A 26,101-nucleotide genomic window follows, 5' to 3' on the forward strand; every position below is an offset into this window, starting at 1 on the left:
AAGATGACATGCTAGGATGTGAAATGCAGTGATTAATTAAAAAAACTATCTGTTAGCACCTGGGAATAGCAGATGCTGTAAGTTTTTGTTGCATCACTTTACTTTAATCTGCAACTGACAAGCTTGTTTGTGAAGTGTACAGATTAAATAGAAATATTTTAGTACCAGGGAATAGCAGGTGCTGTAAGATTGTATTGCATCCCTTTAATTTATGTTCAAGCTATCATGTTCAAATTTGAAGTGCAATGAATAATTAACTCAAACTATCTGTTAGCACCTGGGAATAGCAGATGCTGTAAGTTTTTTTTGCATCACTTTCATTTACTCTCCAACTCACATGCCTGAATGTGAAGTGCAGTGATTCATCAAAAAACTATATGTTAGCACATTGGACTACGAGATGCTGTAAGCTTCTCTTGCATCACTTTAATTTACTGTCAAGATGACATGCTAGGATGTGAAATGCAGTGATTAATTAAAAAAACTATCTGTTAGCACCTGGGAATAGCAGATGCTGTAAGTTTTTGTTGCATCACTTTACTTTAATCTGCAACTGACAAGCTTGTATGTGAAGTGTACAGATTAAATAGAAATATTTTAGTACCAGGGAATAGCAGGTGCTGTAAGATTGTTTGCATCCCTTTAATTTATGTTCAAGCTATCATGTTCAAATTTGAAGTGCAGTGAATAATTAGTGCCTCCGTATACCAGCTCCGTATTGTAAGCTTTTATTGCATCATTTAATTACATTCAAGATAACATTCTAGAATGTCAAGTGCAGGGATTAATAAAAAAAATTGTCAGATTGGTCTTTGATCATATTTGCTATGATTAGGCAATTTGAGTAAGTGTTTAAGGCTTACGGCCACACCAGCTTGAGAACGCCCAATCTCATCTGACCTTGGAAGCTAAGCAAGTTTGGGCCTGAATAGTACTGAGGTGGGACCCTACCTAGGAATACCAGGTGCTGTAAGCTTTTCTTGCATCACTTTAATTTACTTTCAAGCTGACATGCTCAAATGTGAAGTGCAGTGATTAATAAAAAAACTATCTGTTAGCACCTGGGAATAGCAGATGCTGTAAGTTTTTTTTGCATCACTTTCATTTACTCTCCAACTCACATGCCTGAATGTGAAGTGCAGTGATTCCTCAAAAATCTATCTGTTAGCACCTTGGACTTCGAGATGCTGTAAGCTTCTCTTGCATCACTTTAATTTACTTTCAAGATGACATGCTAGGATGTGAAGTGCAGTGATTAATTAAAAAAACTATCTGTTAGCACCTGGGAATAGCAAATGCTGTAAGTTTTTGTTGCATCACTTTACTTTAATCTGCAACTGACAAGCTTGTATGTGAAGTGTACAGATTAAATAGAAATATTTTAGTACCAGGGAATAGCAGGTGCTGTAAGATTGTTTGCATCCCTTTAATTTATGTTCAATCTATCATGTTCAAATTTGAAGTGCAGTGAATAATTAGTGCCTCAGTATACCAGCTCCGTATTGTAAGCTTTTATTGCATCATTTAATTACATTCAAGATAACATTCTAGAATGTCAAGTGCAGGGATTAATAAAAAAAATTGTCAGATTGGTCTTTGATCATATTTGCTATGATTAGGCAATTTGAGTAAGTGTTTAAGGCTTACGGCCACACCAGCTTGAGAACGCCCAATCTCATCTGACCTTGGAAGCTAAGCAAGTTTGGGCCTGAATAGTACTGAGGTGGGACCCTACCTAGGAATACCAGGTGCTGTAAGCTTTTCTTGCATCACTTTAATTTACTTTCAAGCTGACATGCTCAAATGTGAAGTGCAGTGATTAATAAAAAAAACTATCTGTTAGCACCTGGGAATAGCAGATGCTGTAAGTTTTTTTTGCATCACTTTCATTTACTCTCCAACTCACATGCCTGAATGTGAAGTGCAGTGATTCCTCAAAAATCTATCTGTTAGCACCTTGGACTACGAGATGCTGTAAGCTTCTCTTGCATCACTTTAATTTACTTTCAAGATGACATGCTAGGATGTGAAGTGCAGTGATTAATTAAAAAAACTATCTGTTAGCACCTGGGAATAGCAAATGCTGTAAGTTTTTGTTGCATCACTTTACTTTAATCTGCAACTGACAAGCTTGTATGTGAAGTGTACAGATTAAATAGAAATATTTTAGTACCAGGGAATAGCAGGTGCTGTAAGATTGTATTGCATCCCTTTAATTTATGTTCAAGCTATCATGTTCAAATTTGAAGTGCAGTGAATAATTAACTCAAACTATCTGTTAGCACCTGGGAATAGCAGATGCTGTAAGTTTTTTTTGCATCACTTTCATTTACTCTCCAACTCACATGCCTGAATGTGAAGTGCAGTGATTCATCAAAAAACTATATGTTAGCACATTGGACTACGAGATGCTGTAAGCTTCTCTTGCATCACTTTAATTTACTGTCAAGATGACATGCTAGGATGTGAAATGCAGTGATTAATTAAAAAAACTATCTGTTAGCACCTGGGAATAGCAGATGCTGTAAGTTTTTGTTGCATCACTTTACTTTAATCTGCAACTGACAAGCTTGTATGTGAAGTGTACAGATTAAATAGAAATATTTTAGTACCAGGGAATAGCAGGTGCTGTAAGATTGTATTGCATCCCTTTAATTTATGTTCAAGCTATCATGTTCAAATTTGAAGTGCAATGAATAATTAACTCAAACTATCTGTTAGCACCTGGGAATAGCAGATGCTGTAAGTTTTTTTTTGCATCACTTTCATTTACTCTCCAACTCACATGCCTGAATGTGAAGTGCAGTGATTCATCACAAAACTATATGTTAGCACATTGGACTACGAGATGCTGTAAGCTTCTCTTGCATCACTTTAATTTACTGTCAAGATGACATGCTAGGATGTGAAATGCAGTGATTAATTAAAAAAACTATCTGTTAGCACCTGGGAATAGCAGATGCTGTAAGTTTTTGTTGCATCACTTTACTTTAATCTGCAACTGACAAGCTTGTATGTGAAGTTTACAGATTAAATAGAAATATTTTAGTACCAGGGAATAGCAGGTGCTGTAAGTTTTTGTTGCATCACTTTACTTTAATCTGCAACTGACAAGCTTGTATGTGAAGTGTACAGATTAAATAGAAATATTTTAGTACCAGGGAATAGCAGGTGCTGTAAGATTGTTTGCATCCCTTTAATTTATGTTCAATCTATCATGTTCAAATTTGAAGTGCAGTGAATAATTAGTGCCTCAGTATACCAGCTCCGTATTGTAAGCTTTTATTGCATCATTTAATTACATTCAAGATAACATTCTAGAATGTCAAGTGCAGGGATTAATAAAAAAAATTGTCAGATTGGTCTTTGATCATATTTGCTATGATTAGGCAATTTGAGTAAGTGTTTAAGGCTTACGTCCACACCAGCTTGAGAACGCCCAATCTCATCTGACCTTGGAAGCTAAGCAAGTTTGGGCCTGAATAGTACTGAGGTGGGACCCTACCTAGGAATACCAGGTGCTGTAAGCTTTTCTTGCATCACTTTAATTTACTTTCATGCTGACATGCTCAAATGTGAAGTGCAGTGATTAATAAAAAAAACTATCTGTTAGCACCTGGGAATAGCAGATGCTGTAAGTTTTTTTTGCATCACTTTCATTTACTCTCCAACTCACATGCCTGAATGTGAAGTGCAGTGATTCCTCAAAAATCTATCTGTTAGCACCTTGGACTACGAGATGCTGTAAGCTTCTCTTGCATCACTTTAATTTACTTTCAAGATGACATGCTAGGATGTGAAGTGCAGTGATTAATTAAAAAAACTATCTGTTAGCACCTGGGAATAGCAAATGCTGTAAGTTTTTGTTGCATCACTTTACTTTAATCTGCAACTGACAAGCTTGTATGTGAAGTGTACAGATTAAATAGAAATATTTTAGTACCAGGGAATAGCAGGTGCTGTAAGATTGTATTGCATCCCTTTAATTTATGTTCAAGCTATCATGTTCAAATTTGAAGTGCAATGAATAATTAACTCAAACTATCTGTTAGCACCTGGGAATAGCAGATGCTGTAAGTTTTTTTTTGCATCACTTTCATTTACTCTCCAACTCACATGCCTGAATGTGAAGTGCAGTGATTCATCACAAAACTATATGTTAGCACATTGGACTACGAGATGCTGTAAGCTTCTCTTGCATCACTTTAATTTACTGTCAAGATGACATGCTAGGATGTGAAATGCAGTGATTAATTAAAAAAACTATCTGTTAGCACCTGGGAATAGCAGATGCTGTAAGTTTTTGTTGCATCACTTTACTTTAATCTGCAACTGACAAGCTTGTATGTGAAGTGTACAGATTAAATAGAAATATTTTAGTACCAGGGAATAGCAGGTGCTGTAAGATTGTTTGCATCCCTTTAATTTATGTTCAAGCTATCATGTTCAAATTTGAAGTGCAGTGAATAATTAACTCAAACTATCTGTTAGCACCTGGGAATAGCAGATGCTGTAAGTTTTTTTTGCATCACTTTCATTTACTCTCCAACTCACATGCCTGAATGTGAAGTGCAGTGATTCATCAAAAAACTATATGTTAGCACATTGGACTACGAGATGCTGTAAGCTTCTCTTGCATCACTTTAATTTACTGTCAAGATGACATGCTAGGATGTGAAATGCAGTGATTAATTAAAAAAACTATCTGTTAGCACCTGGGAATAGCAGATGCTGTAAGTTTTTGTTGCATCACTTTACTTTAATCTGCAACTGACAAGCTTGTATGTGAAGTGTACAGATTAAATAGAAATATTTTAGTACCAGGGAATAGCAGGTGCTGTAAGATTGTTTGCATCCCTTTAATTTATGTTCAAGCTATCATGTTCAAATTTGAAGTGCAGTGAATAATTAGTGCCTCCGTATACCAGCTCCGTATTGTAAGCTTTTATTGCATCATTTAATTACATTCAAGATAACATTCTAGAATGTCAAGTGCAGGGATTAATAAAAAAAATTGTCAGATTGGTCTTTGATCATATTTGCTATGATTAGGCAATTTGAGTAAGTGTTTAAGGCTTACGGCCACACCAGCTTGAGAATGCCCAATCTCATCTGACCTTGGAAGCTAAGCAAGTTTGGGCCTGAATAGTACTGAGGTGGGACCCTACCTAGGAATACCAGGTGCTGTAAGCTTTTCTTGCATCACTTTAATTTACTTTCAAGCTGACATGCTCAAATGTGAAGTGCAGTGATTAATAAAAAAAACTATCTGTTAGCACCTGGGAATAGCAGATGCTGTAAGTTTTTTTTGCATCACTTTCATTTACTCTCCAACTCACATGCCTGAATGTGAAGTGCAGTGATTCCTCAAAAATCTATCTGTTAGCACCTTGGACTACGAGATGCTGTAATCTTCTCTTGCATCACTTTAATTTACTTTCAAGATGACATGCTAGGATGTGAAGTGCAGTGATTAATTAAAAAAACTATCTGTTAGCACCTGGGAATAGCAAATGCTGTAAGTTTTTGTTGCATCACTTTACTTTAATCTGCAACTGACAAGCTTGTATGTGAAGTGTACAGATTAAATAGAAATATTTTAGTACCAGGGAATAGCAGGTGCTGTAAGATTGTATTGCATCCCTTTAATTTATGTTCAAGCTATCATGTCTAAATTTGAAGTGCAGTGAATAATTAACTCAAACTATCTGTTAGCACCTGGGAATAGCAGATGCTGTAAGTTTTTTTTGCATCACTTTCATTTACTCTCCAACTCACATGCCTGAATGTGAAGTGCAGTGATTCATCAAAAAACTATATGTTAGCACATTGGACTACGAGATGCTGTAAGCTTCTCTTGCATCACTTTAATTTACTGTCAAGATGACATGCTAGGATGTGAAATGCAGTGATTAATTAAAAAAACTATCTGTTAGCACCTGGGAATAGCAGATGCTGTAAGTTTTTGTTGCATCACTTTACTTTAATCTGCAACTGACAAGCTTGTATGTGAAGTGTACAGATTAAATAGAAATATTTTAGTACCAGGGAATAGCAGGTGCTGTAAGATTGTTTGCATCCCTTTAATTTATGTTCAAGCTATCATGTTCAAATTTGAAGTGCAGTGAATAATTAGTGCCTCCGTATACCAGCTCCGTATTGTAAGCTTTTATTGCATCATTTAATTACATTCAAGATAACATTCTAGAATGTCAAGTGCAGGGATTAATAAAAAAAATTGTCAGATTGGTCTTTGATCATATTTGCTATGATTAGGCAATTTGAGTAAGTGTTTAAGGCTTACGGCCACACCAGCTTGAGAACGCCCAATCTCATCTGACCTTGGAAGCTAAGCAAGTTTGGGCCTGAATAGTACTGAGGTGGGACCCTACCTAGGAATACCAGGTGCTGTAAGCTTTTCTTGCATCACTTTAATTTACTTTCAAGCTGACATGCTCAAATGTGAAGTGCAGTGATTAATAAAAAAAACTATCTGTTAGCACCTGGGAATAGCAGATGCTGTAAGTTTTTTTTGCATCACTTTCATTTACTCTCCAACTCACATGCCTGAAAGTGAAGTGCAGTGATTCCTCAAAAATCTATCTGTTAGCACCTTGGACTACGAGATGCTGTAAGCTTCTCTTGCATCACTTTAATTTACTTTCAAGATGACATGCTAGGATGTGAAGTGCAGTGATTAATTAAAAAAACTATCTGTTAGCACCTGGGAATAGCAAATGCTGTAAATTTTTGTTGCATCACTTTACTTTAATCTGCAACTGACAAGCTTGTATGTGAAGTGTACAGATTAAATAGAAATATTTTAGTACCAGGGAATAGCAGGTGCTGTAAGATTGTATTGCATCCCTTTAATTTATGTTCAAGCTATCATGTCTAAATTTGAAGTGCAGTGAATAATTAACTCAAACTATCTGTTAGCACCTGGGAATAGCAGATGCTGTAAGTTTTTTTTGCATCACTTTCATTTACTCTCCAACTCACATGCCTGAATGTGAAGTGCAGTGATTCATCAAAAAACTATATGTTAGCACATTGGACTACGAGATGCTGTAAGCTTCTCTTGCATCACTTTAATTTACTGTCAAGATGACATGCTAGGATGTGAAATGCAGTGATTAATTAAAAAAACTATCTGTTAGCACCTGGGAATAGCAGATGCTGTAAGTTTTTGTTGCATCACTTTACTTTAATCTGCAACTGACAAGCTTGTATGTGAAGTGTACAGATTAAATAGAAATATTTTAGTACCAGGGAATAGCAGGTGCTGTAAGATTGTTTGCATCCCTTTAATTTATGTTCAAGCTATCATGTTCAAATTTGAAGTGCAGTGAATAATTAACTCAAACTATCTGTTAGCACCTGGGAATAGCAGATGCTGTAAGTTTTTTTTGCATCACTTTCATTTACTCTCCAACTCACATGCCTGAATGTGAAGTGCAGTGATTCATCAAAAAACTATATGTTAGCACATTGGACTACGAGATGCTGTAAGCTTCTCTTGCATCACTTTAATTTACTGTCAAGATGACATGCTAGGATGTGAAATGCAGTGATTAATTAAAAAAACTATCTGTTAGCACCTGGGAATAGCAGATGCTGTAAGTTTTTGTTGCATCACTTTACTTTAATCTGCAACTGACAAGCTTGTATGTGAAGTGTACAGATTAAATAGAAATATTTTAGTACCAGGGAATAGCAGGTGCTGTAAGATTGTTTGCATCCCTTTAATTTATGTTCAAGCTATCATGTTCAAATTTGAAGTGCAGTGAATAATTAGTGCCTCCGTATACCAGCTCCGTATTGTAAGCTTTTATTGCATCATTTAATTACATTCAAGATAACATTCTAGAATGTCAAGTGCAGGGATTAATAAAAAAAATTGTCAGATTGGTCTTTGATCATATTTGCTATGATTAGGCAATTTGAGTAAGTGTTTAAGGCTTACGGCCACACCAGCTTGAGAATGCCCAATCTCATCTGACCTTGGAAGCTAAGCAAGTTTGGGCCTGAATAGTACTGAGGTGGGACCCTACCTAGGAATACCAGGTGCTGTAAGCTTTTCTTGCATCACTTTAATTTACTTTCAAGCTGACATGCTCAAATGTGAAGTGCAGTGATTAATAAAAAAAACTATCTGTTAGCACCTGGGAATAGCAGATGCTGTAAGTTTTTTTTGCATCACTTTCATTTACTCTCCAACTCACATGCCTGAATGTGAAGTGCAGTGATTCCTCAAAAATCTATCTGTTAGCACCTTGGACTACGAGATGCTGTAATCTTCTCTTGCATCACTTTAATTTACTTTCAAGATGACATGCTAGGATGTGAAGTGCAGTGATTAATTAAAAAAACTATCTGTTAGCACCTGGGAATAGCAAATGCTGTAAGTTTTTGTTGCATCACTTTACTTTAATCTGCAACTGACAAGCTTGTATGTGAAGTGTACAGATTAAATAGAAATATTTTAGTACCAGGGAATAGCAGGTGCTGTAAGATTGTATTGCATCCCTTTAATTTATGTTCAAGCTATCATGTCTAAATTTGAAGTGCAGTGAATAATTAACTCAAACTATCTGTTAGCACCTGGGAATAGCAGATGCTGTAAGTTTTTTTTGCATCACTTTCATTTACTCTCCAACTCACATGCCTGAATGTGAAGTGCAGTGATTCATCAAAAAACTATATGTTAGCACATTGGACTACGAGATGCTGTAAGCTTCTCTTGCATCACTTTAATTTACTGTCAAGATGACATGCTAGGATGTGAAATGCAGTGATTAATTAAAAAAACTATCTGTTAGCACCTGGGAATAGCAGATGCTGTAAGTTTTTGTTGCATCACTTTACTTTAATCTGCAACTGACAAGCTTGTATGTGAAGTGTACAGATTAAATAGAAATATTTTAGTACCAGGGAATAGCAGGTGCTGTAAGATTGTTTGCATCCCTTTAATTTATGTTCAAGCTATCATGTTCAAATTTGAAGTGCAGTGAATAATTAGTGCCTCCGTATACCAGCTCCGTATTGTAAGCTTTTATTGCATCATTTAATTACATTCAAGATAACATTCTAGAATGTCAAGTGCAGGGATTAATAAAAAAAATTGTCAGATTGGTCTTTGATCATATTTGCTATGATTAGGCAATTTGAGTAAGTGTTTAAGGCTTACGGCCACACCAGCTTGAGAACGCCCAATCTCATCTGACCTTGGAAGCTAAGCAAGTTTGGGCCTGAATAGTACTGAGGTGGGACCCTACCTAGGAATACCAGGTGCTGTAAGCTTTTCTTGCATCACTTTAATTTACTTTCAAGCTGACATGCTCAAATGTGAAGTGCAGTGATTAATAAAAAAAACTATCTGTTAGCACCTGGGAATAGCAGATGCTGTAAGTTTTTTTTGCATCACTTTCATTTACTCTCCAACTCACATGCCTGAAAGTGAAGTGCAGTGATTCCTCAAAAATCTATCTGTTAGCACCTTGGACTACGAGATGCTGTAAGCTTCTCTTGCATCACTTTAATTTACTTTCAAGATGACATGCTAGGATGTGAAGTGCAGTGATTAATTAAAAAAACTATCTGTTAGCACCTGGGAATAGCAAATGCTGTAAATTTTTGTTGCATCACTTTACTTTAATCTGCAACTGACAAGCTTGTATGTGAAGTGTACAGATTAAATAGAAATATTTTAGTACCAGGGAATAGCAGGTGCTGTAAGATTGTATTGCATCCCTTTAATTTATGTTCAAGCTATCATGTCTAAATTTGAAGTGCAGTGAATAATTAACTCAAACTATCTGTTAGCACCTGGGAATAGCAGATGCTGTAAGTTTTTTTTGCATCACTTTCATTTACTCTCCAACTCACATGCCTGAATGTGAAGTGCAGTGATTCATCAAAAAACTATATGTTAGCACATTGGACTACGAGATGCTGTAAGCTTCTCTTGCATCACTTTAATTTACTGTCAAGATGACATGCTAGGATGTGAAATGCAGTGATTAATTAAAAAAACTATCTGTTAGCACCTGGGAATAGCAGATGCTGTAAGTTTTTGTTGCATCACTTTACTTTAATCTGCAACTGACAAGCTTGTATGTGAAGTGTACAGATTAAATAGAAATATTTTAGTACCAGGGAATAGCAGGTGCTGTAAGATTGTTTGCATCCCTTTAATTTATGTTCAAGCTATCATGTTCAAATTTGAAGTGCAGTGAATAATTAGTGCCTCCGTATACCAGCTCCGTATTGTAAGCTTTTATTGCATCATTTAATTACATTCAAGATAACATTCTAGAATGTCAAGTGCAGGGATTAATAAAAAAAATTGTCAGATTGGTCTTTGATCATATTTGCTATGATTAGGCAATTTGAGTAAGTGTTTAAGGCTTACGGCCACACCAGCTTGAGAATGCCCAATCTCATCTGACCTTGGAAGCTAAGCAAGTTTGGGCCTGAATAGTACTGAGGTGGGACCCTACCTAGGAATACCAGGTGCTGTAAGCTTTTCTTGCATCACTTTAATTTACTTTCAAGCTGACATGCTCAAATGTGAAGTGCAGTGATTAATAAAAAAAACTATCTGTTAGCACCTGGGAATAGCAGATGCTGTAAGTTTTTTTTGCATCACTTTCATTTACTCTCCAACTCACATGCCTGAATGTGAAGTGCAGTGATTCCTCAAAAATCTATCTGTTAGCACCTTGGACTACGAGATGCTGTAATCTTCTCTTGCATCACTTTAATTTACTTTCAAGATGACATGCTAGGATGTGAAGTGCAGTGATTAATTAAAAAAACTATCTGTTAGCACCTGGGAATAGCAAATGCTGTAAGTTTTTGTTGCATCACTTTACTTTAATCTGCAACTGACAAGCTTGTATGTGAAGTGTACAGATTAAATAGAAATATTTTAGTACCAGGGAATAGCAGGTGCTGTAAGATTGTATTGCATCCCTTTAATTTATGTTCAAGCTATCATGTCTAAATTTGAAGTGCAGTGAATAATTAACTCAAACTATCTGTTAGCACCTGGGAATAGCAGATGCTGTAAGTTTTTTTTGCATCACTTTCATTTACTCTCCAACTCACATGCCTGAATGTGAAGTGCAGTGATTCATCAAAAAACTATATGTTAGCACATTGGACTACGAGATGCTGTAAGCTTCTCTTGCATCACTTTAATTTACTGTCAAGATGACATGCTAGGATGTGAAATGCAGTGATTAATTAAAAAAACTATCTGTTAGCACCTGGGAATAGCAGATGCTGTAAGTTTTTGTTGCATCACTTTACTTTAATCTGCAACTGACAAGCTTGTATGTGAAGTGTACAGATTAAATAGAAATATTTTAGTACCAGGGAATAGCAGGTGCTGTAAGATTGTTTGCATCCCTTTAATTTATGTTCAAGCTATCATGTTCAAATTTGAAGTGCAGTGAATAATTAGTGCCTCCGTATACCAGCTCCGTATTGTAAGCTTTTATTGCATCATTTAATTACATTCAAGATAACATTCTAGAATGTCAAGTGCAGGGATTAATAAAAAAAATTGTCAGATTGGTCTTTGATCATATTTGCTATGATTAGGCAATTTGAGTAAGTGTTTAAGGGTTACGGCCACACCAGCTTGAGAACGCCCAATCTCATCTGACCTTGGAAGCTAAGCAAGTTTGGGCCTGAATAGTACTGCGGTGGGACCCTACCTAGGAATACCAGGTGCTGTAAGCTTTTCTTGCATCACTTTAATTTACTTTCAAGCTGACATGCTCAAATGTGAAGTGCAGTGATTAATAAAAAAAACTATCTGTTAGCACCTGGGAATAGCAGATGCTGTAAGTTTTTTTTGCATCACTTTCATTTACTCTCCAACTCACATGCCTGAATGTGAAGTGCAGTGATTCATCACAAAACTATATGTTAGCACATTGGACTACGAGATGCTGTAAGCTTCTCTTGCATCACTTTAATTTACTGTCAAGATGACATGCTAGGATGTGAAATGCAGTGATTAATTAAAAAAACTATCTGTTAGCACCTGGGAATAGCAGATGCTGTAAGTTTTTGTTGCATCACTTTACTTTAATCTGCAACTGACAAGCTTGTATGTGAAGTGTACAGATTAAATAGAAATATTTTAGTACCAGGGAATAGCAGGTCCTGTAAGATTGTTTGCATCCCTTTAATTTATGTTCAAGCTATCATGTTCAAATTTGAAGTGCAGTGAATAATTAGTGCCTCCGTATACCAGCTCCGTATTGTAAGCTTTTATTGCATCATTTAATTACATTCAAGATAACATTCTAGAATGTCAAGTGCAGGGATTAATAAAAAAAATTGTCAGATTGGTCTTTGATCATATTTGCTATGATTAGGCAATTTGAGTAAGTGTTTAAGGCTTACGGCCACACCAGCTTGAGAACGCCCAATCTCATCTGACCTTGGAAGCTAAGCAAGTTTGGGCCTGAATAGTACTGAGGTGGGACCCTACCTAGGAATACCAGGTGCTGTAAGCTTTTCTTGCATCACTTTAATTTACTTTCAAGCTGACATGCTCAAATGTGAAGTGCAGTGATTAATAAAAAAAACTATCTGTTAGCACCTGGGAATAGCAGATGCTGTAAGTTTTTTTTGCATCACTTTCATTTACTCTCCAACTCACATGCCTGAATGTGAAGTGCAGTGATTCCTCAAAAATCTATCTGTTAGCACCTTGGACTACGAGATGCTTTAAGCTTCTCTTGCATCACTTTAATTTACTTTCAAGATGACATGCTAGGATGTGAAGTGCAGTGATTAATTAAAAAAACTATCTGTTAGCACCTGGGAATAGCAAATGCTGTAAGTTTTTGTTGCATCACTTTACTTTAATCTGCAACTGACAAGCTTGTATGTGAAGTGTACAGATTAAATAGAAATATTTTAGTACCAGGGAATAGCAGGTGCTGTAAGATTGTATTGCATCCCTTTAATTTATGTTCAAGCTATCATGTCTAAATTTGAAGTGCAGTGAATAATTAACTCAAACTATCTGTTAGCACCTGGGAATAGCAGATGCTGTAAGTTTTTTTTGCATCACTTTCATTTACTCTCCAACTCACATGCCTGAATGTGAAGTGCAGTGATTCATCACAAAACTATATGTTAGCACATTGGACTACGAGATGCTGTAAGCTTCTCTTGCATCACTTTAATTTACTGTCAAGATGACATGCTAGGATGTGAAATGCAGTGATTAATTAAAAAAAACTATCTGTTAGCACCTGGGAATAGCAGATGCTGTAAGTTTTTGTTGCATCACTTTAATTTAATCTACAACTGACAAGCTTGTATGTGAAGTGTACAGATTAAATAGAAATATTTTAGTACCAGGGAATAGCAGGTGCTGTAAGATTGTTTGCATCCCTTTAATTTATGTTCAATCTATCATGTTCAAATTTGAAGTGCAGTGAATAATTAGTGCCTCAGTATACCAGCTCCGTATTGTAAGCTTTTATTGGATCATTTAATTACATTCAAGATAACATTCTAGAATGTCAAGTGCAGGGATTAATAAAAAAAATTGTCAGATTGGTCTTTGATCATATTTGCTATGATTAGGCAATTTGAGTAAGTGTTTAAGGCTTACGGCCACACCAGCTTGAGAACGCCCAATCTCATCTGACCTTGGAAGCTAAGCAAGTTTGGGCCTGAATAGTACTGAGGTGGGACCCTACCTAGGAATACCAGGTGCTGTAAGCTTTTCTTGCATCACTTTAATTTACTTTCAAGCTGACATGCTCAAATGTGAAGTGCAGTGATTAATAAAAAAAACTATCTGTTAGCACCTGGGAATAGCAGATGCTGTAAGTTTTTTTTGCATCACTTTCATTTACTCTCCAACTCACATGCCTGAATGTGAAGTGCAGTGATTCCTCAAAAATCTATCTGTTAGCACCTTGGACTACGAGATGCTGTAAGCTTCTCTTGCATCACTTTAATTTACTTTCAAGATGACATGCTAGGATGTGAAGTGCAGTGATTAATTAAAAAAACTATCTGTTAGCACCTGGGAATAGCAAATGCTGTAAGTTTTTGTTGCATCACTTTACTTTAATCTGCAACTGACAAGCTTGTATGTGAAGTGTACAGATTAAATAGAAATATTTTAGTACCAGGGAATAGCAGGTGCTGTAAGATTGTATTGCATCCCTTTAATTTATGTTCAAGCTATCATGTTCAAATTTGAAGTGCAGTGAATAATTAACTCAAACTATCTGTTAGCACCTGGGAATAGCAGATGCTGTAAGTTTTTTTTGCATCACTTTCATTTACTCTCCAACTCACATGCCTGAATGTGAAGTGCAGTGATTCATCAAAAAACTATATGTTAGCACATTGGACTACGAGATGCTGTAAGCTTCTCTTGCATCACTTTAATTTACTGTCAAGATGACATGCTAGGATGTGAAATGCAGTGATTAATTAAAAAAACTATCTGTTAGCACCTGGGAATAGCAGATGCTGTAAGTTTTTGTTGCATCACTTTACTTTAATCTGCAACTGACAAGCTTGTATGTGAAGTGTACAGATTAAATAGAAATATTTTAGTACCAGGGAATAGCAGGTGCTGTAAGATTGTATTGCATCCCTTTAATTTATGTTCAAGCTATCATGTTCAAATTTGAAGTGCAATGAATAATTAACTCAAACTATCTGTTAGCACCTGGGAATAGCAGATGCTGTAAGTTTTTTTTGCATCACTTTCATTTACTCTCCAACTCACATGCCTGAATGTGAAGTGCAGTGATTCATCAAAAAACTATATGTTAGCACATTGGACTACGAGATGCTGTAAGCTTCTCTTGCATCACTTTAATTTACTGTCAAGATGACATGCTAGGATGTGAAATGCAGTGATTAATTAAAAAAACTATCTGTTAGCACCTGGGAATAGCAGATGCTGTAAGTTTTTGTTGCATCACTTTACTTTAATCTGCAACTGACAAGCTTGTATGTGAAGTGTACAGATTAAATAGAAATATTTTAGTACCAGGGAATAGCAGGTGCTGTAAGATTGTTTGCATCCCTTTAATTTATGTTCAAGCTATCATGTTCAAATTTGAAGTGCAGTGAATAATTAGTGCCTCCGTATACCAGCTCCGTATTGTAAGCTTTTATTGCATCATTTAATTACATTCAAGATAACATTCTAGAATGTCAAGTGCAGGGATTAATAAAAAAAATTGTCAGATTGGTCTTTGATCATAATTGCTATGATTAGGCAATTTGAGTAAGTGTTTAAGGCTTACGGCCACACCAGCTTGAGAACGCCCAATCTCATCTGACCTTGGAAGCTAAGCAAGTTTGGGCCTGAATAGTACTGAGGTGGGACCCTACCTAGGAATACCAGGTGCTGTAAGCTTTTCTTGCATCACTTTAATTTACTTTCAAGCTTACATGCTCAAATGTGAAGTGCAGTGATTAATTTAAAAAAACTATCTGTTAGCACCTGGGAATAGCAGATGCTGTAAGTTTTTTTTGCATCACTTTCATTTACTCTCCAACTCACATGCCTGAATGTGAAGTGCAGTGATTCATCAAAAAACTATATGTTAGCACATTGGACTACGAGATGCTGTAAGCTTCTCTTGCATCACTTTAATTTACTGTCAAGATGACATGCTAGGATGTGAAATGCAGTGATTAATTAAAAAAACTATCTGTTAGCACCTGGGAATAGCAGATGCTGTAAATTTTTGTTGCATCACTTTACTTTAATCTGCAACTGACAAGCTTGTATGTGAAGTGTACAGATTAAATAGAAATATTTTAGTACCAGGGAATAGCAGGTGCTGTAAGATTGTTTGCATCCCTTTAATTTATGTTCAAGCTATCATGTTCAAATTTGAAGTGCAGTGAATAATTAGTGCCTCCGTATACCAGCTCCGTATTGTAAGCTTTTATTGCATCATTTAATTACATTCAAGATAACATTCTAGAATGTCAAGTGCAGGGATTAATAAAAAAAATTGTCAGATTGGTCTTTGATCATATTTGCTATGATTAGGCAATTTGAGTAAGCGTATAAGGCTTACGGCCACACCATCTTGAGAACGCCCAATCTCATCTGACCTTGGAAGCTAAGCAAGTTTGGGCCTGGATAGTACTGAGGTGGGACCCTACCTAGGAATACCAGGTGCTGTAAGCTTTTCTTGCATCACTTTAATTTACTTTCAAGCTGACATGCTCAAATGTGAAGTGCAGTGATTAATAAAAAAAACTATCTGTTAGCACCTGGGAATAGCAGATGCTGTAAGTTTTTTTTGCATCACTTTCATTTACTCTCCAACTCACATGCCTGAATGTGAAGTGCAGTGATTCCTCAAAAATCTATCTGTTAGCACCTTGGACTACGAGATGCTGTAAGCTTCTCTTGCATCACTTTAATTTACTTTCAAGATGACATGCTAGGATGTGAAGTGCAGTGATTAATTAAAAAAACTATCTGTTAGCACCTGGGAATAGCAAATGCTGTAAGTTTTTGTTGCATCACTTTACTTTAATCTGCAACTGACAAGCTTGTATGTGAAGTGTACAGATTAAATAGAAATATTTTAGTACCAGGGAATAGCAGGTGCTGTAAGATTGTATTGCATCCCTTTAATTTATGTTCAAGCTATCATGTCTAAATTTGAAGTGCAGTGAATAATTAACTCAAACTATCTGTTAGCACCTGGGAATAGCAGATGCTGTAAGTTTTTTTTGCATCACTTTCATTTACTCTCCAACTCACATGCCTGAATGTGAAGTGCAGTGATTCATCAAAAAACTATATGTTAGCACATTGGACTACGAGATGCTGTAAGCTTCTCTTGCATCACTTTAATTTACTGTCAAGATGACATGCTAGGATGTGAAATGCAGTGATTAATTAAAAAAACTATCTGTTAGCACCTGGGAATAGCAGATGCTGTAAGTTTTTGTTGCATCACTTTACTTTAATCTGCAACTGACAAGCTTGTATGTGAAGTGTACAGATTAAATAGAAATATTTTAGTACCAGGGAATAGCAGGTGCTGTAAGATTGTTTGCATCCCTTTAATTTATGTTCAAGCTATCATGTTCAAATTTGAAGTGCAGTGAATAATTAGTGCCTCCGTATACCAGCTCCGTATTGTAAGCTTTTATTGCATCATTTAATTACATTCAAGATAACATTCTAGAATGTCAAGTGCAGGGATTAATAAAAAAAATTGTCAGATTGGTCTTTGATCATATTTGCTATGATTAGGCAATTTGAGTAAGTGTTTAAGGCTTACGGCCACACCAGCTTGAGAACGCCCAATCTCATCTGACCTTGGAAGCTAAGCAAGTTTGGGCCTGAATAGTACTGAGGTGGGACCCTACCTAGGAATACCAGGTGCTGTAAGCTTTTCTTGCATCACTTTAATTTACTTTCAAGCTGACATGCTCAAATGTGAAGTGCAGTGATTAATAAAAAAAACTATCTGTTAGCACCTGGGAATAGCAGATGCTGTAAGTTTTTTTTGCATCACTTTCATTTACTCTCCAACTCACATGCCTGAAAGTGAAGTGCAGTGATTCCTCAAAAATCTATCTGTTAGCACCTTGGACTACGAGATGCTGTAAGCTTCTCTTGCATCACTTTAATTTACTTTCAAGATGACATGCTAGGATGTGAAGTGCAGTGATTAATTAAAAAAACTATCTGTTAGCACCTGGGAATAGCAAATGCTGTAAGTTTTTGTTGCATCACTTTACTTTAATCTGCAACTGACAAGCTTGTATGTGAAGTGTACAGATTAAATAGAAATATTTTAGTACCAGGGAATAGCAGGTGCTGTAAGATTGTATTGCATCCCTTTAATTTATGTTCAAGCTATCATGTCTAAATTTGAAGTGCAGTGAATAATTAACTCAAACTATCTGTTAGCACCTGGGAATAGCAGATGCTGTAAGTTTTTTTTGCATCACTTTCATTTACTCTCCAACTCACATGCCTGAATGTGAAGTGCAGTGATTCATCAAAAAACTATATGTTAGCACATTGGACTACGAGATGCTGTAAGCTTCTCTTGCATCACTTTAATTTACTGTCAAGATGACATGCTAGGATGTGAAATGCAGTGATTAATTAAAAAAACTATCTGTTAGCACCTGGGAATAGCAGATGCTGTAAGTTTTTGTTGCATCACTTTACTTTAATCTGCAACTGACAAGCTTGTATGTGAAGTGTACAGATTAAATAGAAATATTTTAGTACCAGGGAATAGCAGGTCCTGTAAGATTGTTTGCATCCCTTTAATTTATGTTCAAGCTATCATGTTCAAATTTGAAGTGCAGTGAATAATTAGTGCCTCCGTATACCAGCTCCGTATTGTAAGCTTTTATTGCATCATTTAATTACATTCAAGATAACATTCTAGAATGTCAAGTGCAGGGATTAATAAAAAAAATTGTCAGATTGGTCTTTGATCATATTTGCTATGATTAGGCAATTTGAGTAAGTGTTTAAGGCTTACGGCCACACCAGCTTGAGAACGCCCAATCTCATCTGACCTTGGAAGCTAAGCAAGTTTGGGCCTGAATAGTACTGAGGTGGGACCCTACCTAGGAATACCAGGTGCTGTAAGCTTTTCTTGCATCACTTTAATTTACTTTCAAGCTGACATGCTCAAATGTGAAGTGCAGTGATTAATAAAAAAAACTATCTGTTAGCACCTGGGAATAGCAGATGCTGTAAGTTTTTTTTGCATCACTTTCATTTACTCTCCAACTCACATGCCTGAATGTGAAGTGCAGTGATTCCTCAAAAATCTATCTGTTAGCACCTTGGACTACGAGATGCTTTAAGCTTCTCTTGCATCACTTTAATTTACTTTCAAGATGACATGCTAGGATGTGAAGTGCAGTGATTAATTAAAAAAACTATCTGTTAGCACCTGGGAATAGCAGATGCTGTAAGTTTTTGTTGCATCACTTTACTTTAATCTGCAACTGACAAGCTTGTATGTGAAGTGTACAGATTAAATAGAAATATTTTAGTACCAGGGAATAGCAGGTCCTGTAAGATTGTTTGCATCCCTTTAATTTATGTTCAAGCTATCATGTTCAAATTTGAAGTGCAGTGAATAATTAGTGCCTCCGTATACCAGCTCCGTATTGTAAGCTTTTATTGCATCATTTAATTACATTCAAGATAACATTCTAGAATGTCAAGTGCAGGGATTAATAAAAAAAATTGTCAGATTGGTCTTTGATCATATTTGCTATGATTAGGCAATTTGAGTAAGTGTTTAAGGCTTACGGCCACACCAGCTTGAGAACGCCCAATCTCATCTGACCTTGGAAGCTAAGCAAGTTTGGGCCTGAATAGTACTGAGGTGGGACCCTACCTAGGAATACCAGGTGCTGTAAGCTTTTCTTGCATCACTTTAATTTACTTTCAAGCTGACATGCTCAAATGTGAAGTGCAGTGATTAATAAAAAAAACTATCTGTTAGCACCTGGGAATAGCAGATGCTGTAAGTTTTTTTTGCATCACTTTCATTTACTCTCCAACTCACATGCCTGAATGTGAAGTGCAGTGATTCCTCAAAAATCTATCTGTTAGCACCTTGGACTACGAGATGCTTTAAGCTTCTCTTGCATCACTTTAATTTACTTTCAAGATGACATGCTAGGATGTGAAGTGCAGTGATTAATTAAAAAAACTATCTGTTAGCACCTGGGAATAGCAAATGCTGTAAGTTTTTGTTGCATCACTTTACTTTAATCTGCAACTGACAAGCTTGTATGTGAAGTGTACAGATTAAATAGAAATATTTTAGTACCAGGGAATAGCAGGTGCTGTAAGATTGTATTGCATCCCTTTAATTTATGTTCAAGCTATCATGTCTAAATTTGAAGTGCAGTGAATAATTAACTCAAACTATCTGTTAGCACCTGGGAATAGCAGATGCTGTAAGTTTTTTTTGCATCACTTTCATTTACTCTCCAACTCACATGCCTGAATGTGAAGTGCAGTGATTCATCAAAAAACTATATGTTAGCACATTGGACTACGAGATGCTGTAAGCTTCTCTTGCATCACTTTAATTTACTGTCAAGATGACATGCTAGGATGTGAAATGCAGTGATTAATTAAAAAAAACTATCTGTTAGCACCTGGGAATAGCAGATGCTGTAAGTTTTTGTTGCATCACTTTAATTTAATCTACAACTGACAAGCTTGTATGTGAAGTGTACAGATTAAATAGAAATATTTTAGTACCAGGGAATAGCAGGTGCTGTAAGATTGTTTGCATCCCTTTAATTTATGTTCAATCTATCATGTTCAAATTTGAAGTGCAGTGAATAATTAGTGCCTCAGTATACCAGCTCCGTATTGTAAGCTTTTATTGGATCATTTAATTACATTCAAGATAACATTCTAGAATGTCAAGTGCAGGGATTAATAAAAAAAATTGTCAGATTGGTCTTTGATCATATTTGCTATGATTAGGCAATTTGAGTAAGTGTTTAAGGCTTACGGCCACACCAGCTTGAGAACGCCCAATCTCATCTGACCTTGGAAGCTAAGCAAGTTTGGGCCTGAATAGTACTGAGGTGGGACCCTACCTAGGAATACCAGGTGCTGTAAGCTTTTCTTGCATCACTTTAATTTACTTTCAAGCTGACATGCTCAAATGTGAAGTGCAGTGATTAATAAAAAAAACTATCTGTTAGCACCTGGGAATAGCAGATGCTGTAAGTTTTTTTTGCATCACTTTCATTTACTCTCCAACTCACATGCCTGAATGTGAAGTGCAGTGATTCCTCAAAAATCTATCTGTTAGCACCTTGGACTACGAGATGCTGTAAGCTTCTCTTGCATCACTTTAATTTACTTTCAAGATGACATGCTAGGATGTGAAGTGCAGTGATTAATTAAAAAAACTATCTGTTAGCACCTGGGAATAGCAAATGCTGTAAGTTTTTGTTGCATCACTTTACTTTAATCTGCAACTGACAAGCTTGTATGTGAAGTGTACAGATTAAATAGAAATATTTTAGTACCAGGGAATAGCAGGTGCTGTAAGATTGTATTGCATCCCTTTAATTTATGTTCAAGCTATCATGTCTAAATTTGAAGTGCAGTGAATAATTAACTCAAACTATCTGTTAGCACCTGGGAATAGCAGATGCTGTAAGTTTTTTTTGCATCACTTTCATTTACTCTCCAACTCACATGCCTGAATGTGAAGTGCAGTGATTCATCAAAAAACTATATGTTAGCACATTGGACTACGAGATGCTGTAAGCTTCTCTTGCATCACTTTAATTTACTGTCAAGATGACATGCTAGGATGTGAAATGCAGTGATTAATTAAAAAAACTATCTGTTAGCACCTGGGAATAGCAGATGCTGTAAGTTTTTGTTGCATCACTTTACTTTAATCTGCAACTGACAAGCTTGTATGTGAAGTGTACAGATTAAATAGAAATATTTTAGTACCAGGGAATAGCAGGTGCTGTAAGATTGTTTGCATCCCTTTAATTTATGTTCAAGCTATCATGTTCAAATTTGAAGTGCAGTGAATAATTAGTGCCTCCGTATACCAGCTCCGTATTGTAAGCTTTTATTGCATCATTTAATTACATTCAAGATAACATTCTAGAATGTCAAGTGCAGGGATTAATAAAAAAAATTGTCAGATTGGTCTTTGATCATATTTGCTATGATTAGGCAATTTGAGTAAGTGTTTAAGGCTTACGGCCACACCAGCTTGAGAACGACCAATCTCATCTGACCTTGGAAGCTAAGCAAGTTTGGGCCTGAATAGTACTGCGGTGGGACCCTACCTAGGAATACCAGGTGCTGTAATCTTTTCTTGCATCACTTTAATTTACTTTCAAGCTGACATGCTCAAATGTGAAGTGCAGTGATTAATAAAAAAAACTATCTGTTAGCACCTGGGAATAGCAGATGCTGTAAGTTTTTTTTGCATCACTTTCATTTACTCTCCAACTCACATGCCTGAATGTGAAGTGCAGTGATTCATCACAAAACTATATGTTAGCACATTGGACTACGAGATGCTGTAAGCTTCTCTTGCATCACTTTAATTTACTGTCAAGATGACATGCTAGGATGTGAAATGCAGTGATTAATTAAAAAAAACTATCTGTTAGCACCTGGGAATAGCAGATGCTGTAAGTTTTTGTTGCATCACTTTAATTTAATCTACAACTGACAAGCTTGTATGTGAAGTGTACAGATTAAATAGAAATATTTTAGTACCAGGGAATAGCAGGTGCTGTAAGATTGTTTGCATCCCTTTAATTTATGTTCAATCTATCATGTTCAAATTTGAAGTGCAGTGAATAATTAGTGCCTCAGTATACCAGCTCCGTATTGTAAGCTTTTATTGGATCATTTAATTACATTCAAGATAACATTCTAGAATGTCAAGTGCAGGGATTAATAAAAAAAATTGTCAGATTGGTCTTTGATCATATTTGCTATGATTAGGCAATTTGAGTAAGTGTTTAAGGCTTACGGCCACACCAGCTTGAGAACGCCCAATCTCATCTGACCTTGGAAGCTAAGCAAGTTTGGGCCTGAATAGTACTGAGGTGGGACCCTACCTAGGAATACCAGGTGCTGTAAGCTTTTCTTGCATCACTTTAATTTACTTTCAAGCTGACATGCTCAAATGTGAAGTGCAGTGATTAATAAAAAAAACTATCTGTTAGCACCTGGGAATAGCAGATGCTGTAAGTTTTTTTTGCATCACTTTCATTTACTCTCCAACTCACATGCCTGAATGTGAAGTGCAGTGATTCCTCAAAAATCTATCTGTTAGCACCTTGGACTACGAGATGCTGTAAGCTTCTCTTGCATCACTTTAATTTACTTTCAAGATGACATGCTAGGATGTGAAGTGCAGTGATTAATTAAAAAAACTATCTGTTAGCACCTGGGAATAGCAAATGCTGTAAGTTTTTGTTGCATCACTTTACTTTAATCTGCAACTGACAAGCTTGTATGTGAAGTGTACAGATTAAATAGAAATATTTTAGTACCAGGGAATAGCAGGTGCTGTAAGATTGTATTGCATCCCTTTAATTTATGTTCAAGCTATCATGTCTAAATTTGAAGTGCAGTGAATAATTAACTCAAACTATCTGTTAGCACCTGGGAATAGCAGATGCTGTAAGTTTTTTTTGCATCACTTTCATTTACTCTCCAACTCACATGCCTGAATGTGAAGTGCAGTGATTCATCAAAAAACTATATGTTAGCACATTGGACTACGAGATGCTGTAAGCTTCTCTTGCATCACTTTAATTTACTGTCAAGATGACATGCTAGGATGTGAAATGCAGTGATTAATTAAAAAAACTATCTGTTAGCACCTGGGAATAGCAGATGCTGTAAGTTTTTGTTGCATCACTTTACTTTAATCTGCAACTGACAAGCTTGTATGTGAAGTGTACAGATTAAATAGAAATATTTTAGTACCAGGGAATAGCAGGTGCTGTAAGATTGTTTGCATCCCTTTAATTTATGTTCAAGCTATCATGTTCAAATTTGAAGTGCAGTGAATAATTAGTGCCTCCGTATACCAGCTCCGTATTGTAAGCTTTTATTGCATCATTTAATTACATTCAAGATAACATTCTAGAATGTCAAGTGCAGGGATTAATAAAAAAAATTGTCAGATTGGTCTTTGATCATATTTGCTATGATTAGGCAATTTGAGTAAGTGTTTAAGGCTTACGGCCACACCAGCTTGAGAACGCCCAATCTCATCTGACCTTGGAAGCTAAGCAAGTTTGGGCCTGAATAGTACTGCGGTGGGACCCTACCTAGGAATACCAGGTGCTGTAAGCTTTTCTTGCATCACTTTAATTTACTTTCAAGCTGACATGCTCAAATGTGAAGTGCAGTGATTAATAAAAAAAACTATCTGTTAGCACCTGGGAATAGCAGATGCTGTAAGTTTTTTTTGCATCACTTTCATTTACTCTCCAACTCACATGCCTGAATGTGAAGTGCAGTGATTCATCACAAAACTATATGTTAGCACATTGGACTACGAGATGCTGTAAGCTTCTCTTGCATCACTTTAATTTACTGTCAAGATGACATGCTAGGATGTGAAATGCAGTGATTAATTAAAAAAAACTATCTGTTAGCACCTGGGAATAGCAGATGCTGTAAGTTTTTGTTGCATCACTTTAATTTAATCTACAACTGACAAGCTTGTATGTGAAGTGTACAGATTAAATAGAAATATTTTAGTACCAGGGAATAGCAGGTGCTGTAAGATTGTTTGCATCCCTTTAATTTATGTTCAATCTATCATGTTCAAATTTGAAGTGCAGTGAATAATTAGTGCCTCAGTATACCAGCTCCGTATTGTAAGCTTTTATTGGATCATTTAATTACATTCAAGATAACATTCTAGAATGTCAAGTGCAGGGATTAATAAAAAAAATTGTCAGATTGGTCTTTGATCATATTTGCTATGATTAGGCAATTTGAGTAAGTGTTTAAGGCTTACGGCCACACCAGCTTGAGAACGCCCAATCTCATCTGACCTTGGAAGCTAAGCAAGTTTGGGCCTGAATAGTACTGAGGTGGGACCCTACCTAGGAATACCAGGTGCTGTAAGCTTTTCTTGCATCACTTTAATTTACTTTCAAGCTGACATGCTCAAATGTGAAGTGCAGTGATTAATAAAAAAAACTATCTGTTAGCACCTGGGAATAGCAGATGCTGTAAGTTTTTTTTGCATCACTTTCATTTACTCTCCAACTCACATGCCTGAATGTGAAGTGCAGTGATTCCTCAAAAATCTATCTGTTAGCACCTTGGACTACGAGATGCTGTAAGCTTCTCTTGCATCACTTTAATTTACTTTCAAGATGACATGCTAGGATGTGAAGTGCAGTGATTAATTAAAAAAACTATCTGTTAGCACCTGGGAATAGCAAATGCTGTAAGTTTTTGTTGCATCACTTTACTTTAATCTGCAACTGACAAGCTTGTATGTGAAGTGTACAGATTAAATAGAAATATTTTAGTACCAGGGAATAGCAGGTGCTGTAAGATTGTATTGCATCCCTTTAATTTATGTTCAAGCTATCATGTTCAAATTTGAAGTGCAGTGAATAATTAACTCAAACTATCTGTTAGCACCTGGGAATAGCAGATGCTGTAAGTTTTTTTTGCATCACTTTCATTTACTCTCCAACTCACATGCCTGAATGTGAAGTGCAGTGATTCATCAAAAAACTATATGTTAGCACATTGGACTACGAGATGCTGTAAGCTTCTCTTGCATCACTTTAATTTACTGTCAAGATGACATGCTAGGATGTGAAATGCAGTGATTAATTAAAAAAAACTATCTGTTAGCACCTGGGAATAGCAGATGCTGTAAGTTTTTGTTGCATCACTTTACTTTAATCTGCAACTGACAAGCTTGTATGTGAAGTGTACAGATTAAATAGAAATATTTTAGTACCAGGGAATAGCAGGTGCTGTAAGATTGTTTGCATCCCTTTAATTTATGTTCAATCTATCATGTTCAAATTTGAAGTGCAGTGAATAATTAGTGCCTCAGTATACCAGCTCCGTATTGTAAGCTTTTATTGGATCATTTAATTACATTCAAGATAACATTCTAGAATGTCAAGTGCAGGGATTAATAAAAAAAATTGTCAGATTGGTCTTTGATCATATTTGCTATGATTAGGCAATTTGAGTAAGTGTTTAAGGCTTACGGCCACACCAGCTTGAGAACGCCCAATCTCATCTGACCTTGGAAGCTAAGCAAGTTTGGGCCTGAATAGTACTGAGGTGGGACCCTACCTAGGAATACCAGGTGCTGTAAGCTTTTCTTGCATCACTTTAATTTACTTTCAAGCTGACATGCTCAAATGTGAAGTGCAGTGATTAATAAAAAAAACTATCTGTTAGCACCTGGGAATAGCAGATGCTGTAAGTTTTTTTTGCATCACTTTCATTTACTCTCCAACTCACATGCCTGAATGTGAAGTGCAGTGATTCCTCAAAAATCTATCT

The 26,101-nt window shown here is 36.1% G+C and overlaps 22 pseudogenes; all 22 read left to right on the forward strand.

Moving 5' to 3' along the window:
* Positions 1–857: 857 nt before the first annotated feature.
* On the forward strand, positions 858–976 carry LOC145646620 (5S ribosomal RNA; annotated as a pseudogene).
* A 665-nt stretch (positions 977–1,641) lies between these two features.
* On the forward strand, positions 1,642–1,760 carry LOC145646621 (5S ribosomal RNA; annotated as a pseudogene).
* Positions 1,761–3,411: 1,651 nt separating this feature from the next.
* Positions 3,412–3,530, forward strand: LOC145649026 (5S ribosomal RNA; annotated as a pseudogene).
* A 1,544-nt stretch (positions 3,531–5,074) lies between these two features.
* Positions 5,075–5,193, forward strand: LOC145647881 (5S ribosomal RNA; annotated as a pseudogene).
* Positions 5,194–6,298: 1,105 nt separating this feature from the next.
* Positions 6,299–6,417, forward strand: LOC145646622 (5S ribosomal RNA; annotated as a pseudogene).
* A 1,543-nt stretch (positions 6,418–7,960) lies between these two features.
* Positions 7,961–8,079, forward strand: LOC145647882 (5S ribosomal RNA; annotated as a pseudogene).
* A 1,105-nt stretch (positions 8,080–9,184) lies between these two features.
* Positions 9,185–9,303, forward strand: LOC145646623 (5S ribosomal RNA; annotated as a pseudogene).
* A 1,105-nt stretch (positions 9,304–10,408) lies between these two features.
* On the forward strand, positions 10,409–10,527 carry LOC145647883 (5S ribosomal RNA; annotated as a pseudogene).
* A 1,105-nt stretch (positions 10,528–11,632) lies between these two features.
* Positions 11,633–11,751, forward strand: LOC145648693 (5S ribosomal RNA; annotated as a pseudogene).
* A 666-nt stretch (positions 11,752–12,417) lies between these two features.
* LOC145646624 (5S ribosomal RNA) lies at positions 12,418–12,536 on the forward strand (annotated as a pseudogene).
* Positions 12,537–13,642: 1,106 nt separating this feature from the next.
* LOC145646625 (5S ribosomal RNA) lies at positions 13,643–13,761 on the forward strand (annotated as a pseudogene).
* Positions 13,762–15,305: 1,544 nt separating this feature from the next.
* LOC145646626 (5S ribosomal RNA) lies at positions 15,306–15,424 on the forward strand (annotated as a pseudogene).
* A 667-nt stretch (positions 15,425–16,091) lies between these two features.
* On the forward strand, positions 16,092–16,210 carry LOC145647143 (5S ribosomal RNA; annotated as a pseudogene).
* Positions 16,211–17,315: 1,105 nt separating this feature from the next.
* Positions 17,316–17,434, forward strand: LOC145646627 (5S ribosomal RNA; annotated as a pseudogene).
* Positions 17,435–18,539: 1,105 nt separating this feature from the next.
* Positions 18,540–18,658, forward strand: LOC145646629 (5S ribosomal RNA; annotated as a pseudogene).
* Positions 18,659–19,324: 666 nt separating this feature from the next.
* On the forward strand, positions 19,325–19,443 carry LOC145646631 (5S ribosomal RNA; annotated as a pseudogene).
* A 1,106-nt stretch (positions 19,444–20,549) lies between these two features.
* On the forward strand, positions 20,550–20,668 carry LOC145646632 (5S ribosomal RNA; annotated as a pseudogene).
* Positions 20,669–21,773: 1,105 nt separating this feature from the next.
* Positions 21,774–21,892, forward strand: LOC145649850 (5S ribosomal RNA; annotated as a pseudogene).
* A 667-nt stretch (positions 21,893–22,559) lies between these two features.
* Positions 22,560–22,678, forward strand: LOC145646633 (5S ribosomal RNA; annotated as a pseudogene).
* Positions 22,679–23,783: 1,105 nt separating this feature from the next.
* Positions 23,784–23,902, forward strand: LOC145644327 (5S ribosomal RNA; annotated as a pseudogene).
* A 667-nt stretch (positions 23,903–24,569) lies between these two features.
* LOC145646635 (5S ribosomal RNA) lies at positions 24,570–24,688 on the forward strand (annotated as a pseudogene).
* A 1,106-nt stretch (positions 24,689–25,794) lies between these two features.
* LOC145646636 (5S ribosomal RNA) lies at positions 25,795–25,913 on the forward strand (annotated as a pseudogene).
* The last annotated feature ends 188 nt before the right edge of the window (positions 25,914–26,101 follow it).

This window comes from Electrophorus electricus, chromosome 13 (assembly GCF_041902795.1).
Source record: "Electrophorus electricus isolate QZ-2024a chromosome 13, ASM4190279v1, whole genome shotgun sequence".
NCBI classification, from domain to species: domain Eukaryota; kingdom Metazoa; phylum Chordata; class Actinopteri; order Gymnotiformes; family Gymnotidae; genus Electrophorus; species Electrophorus electricus.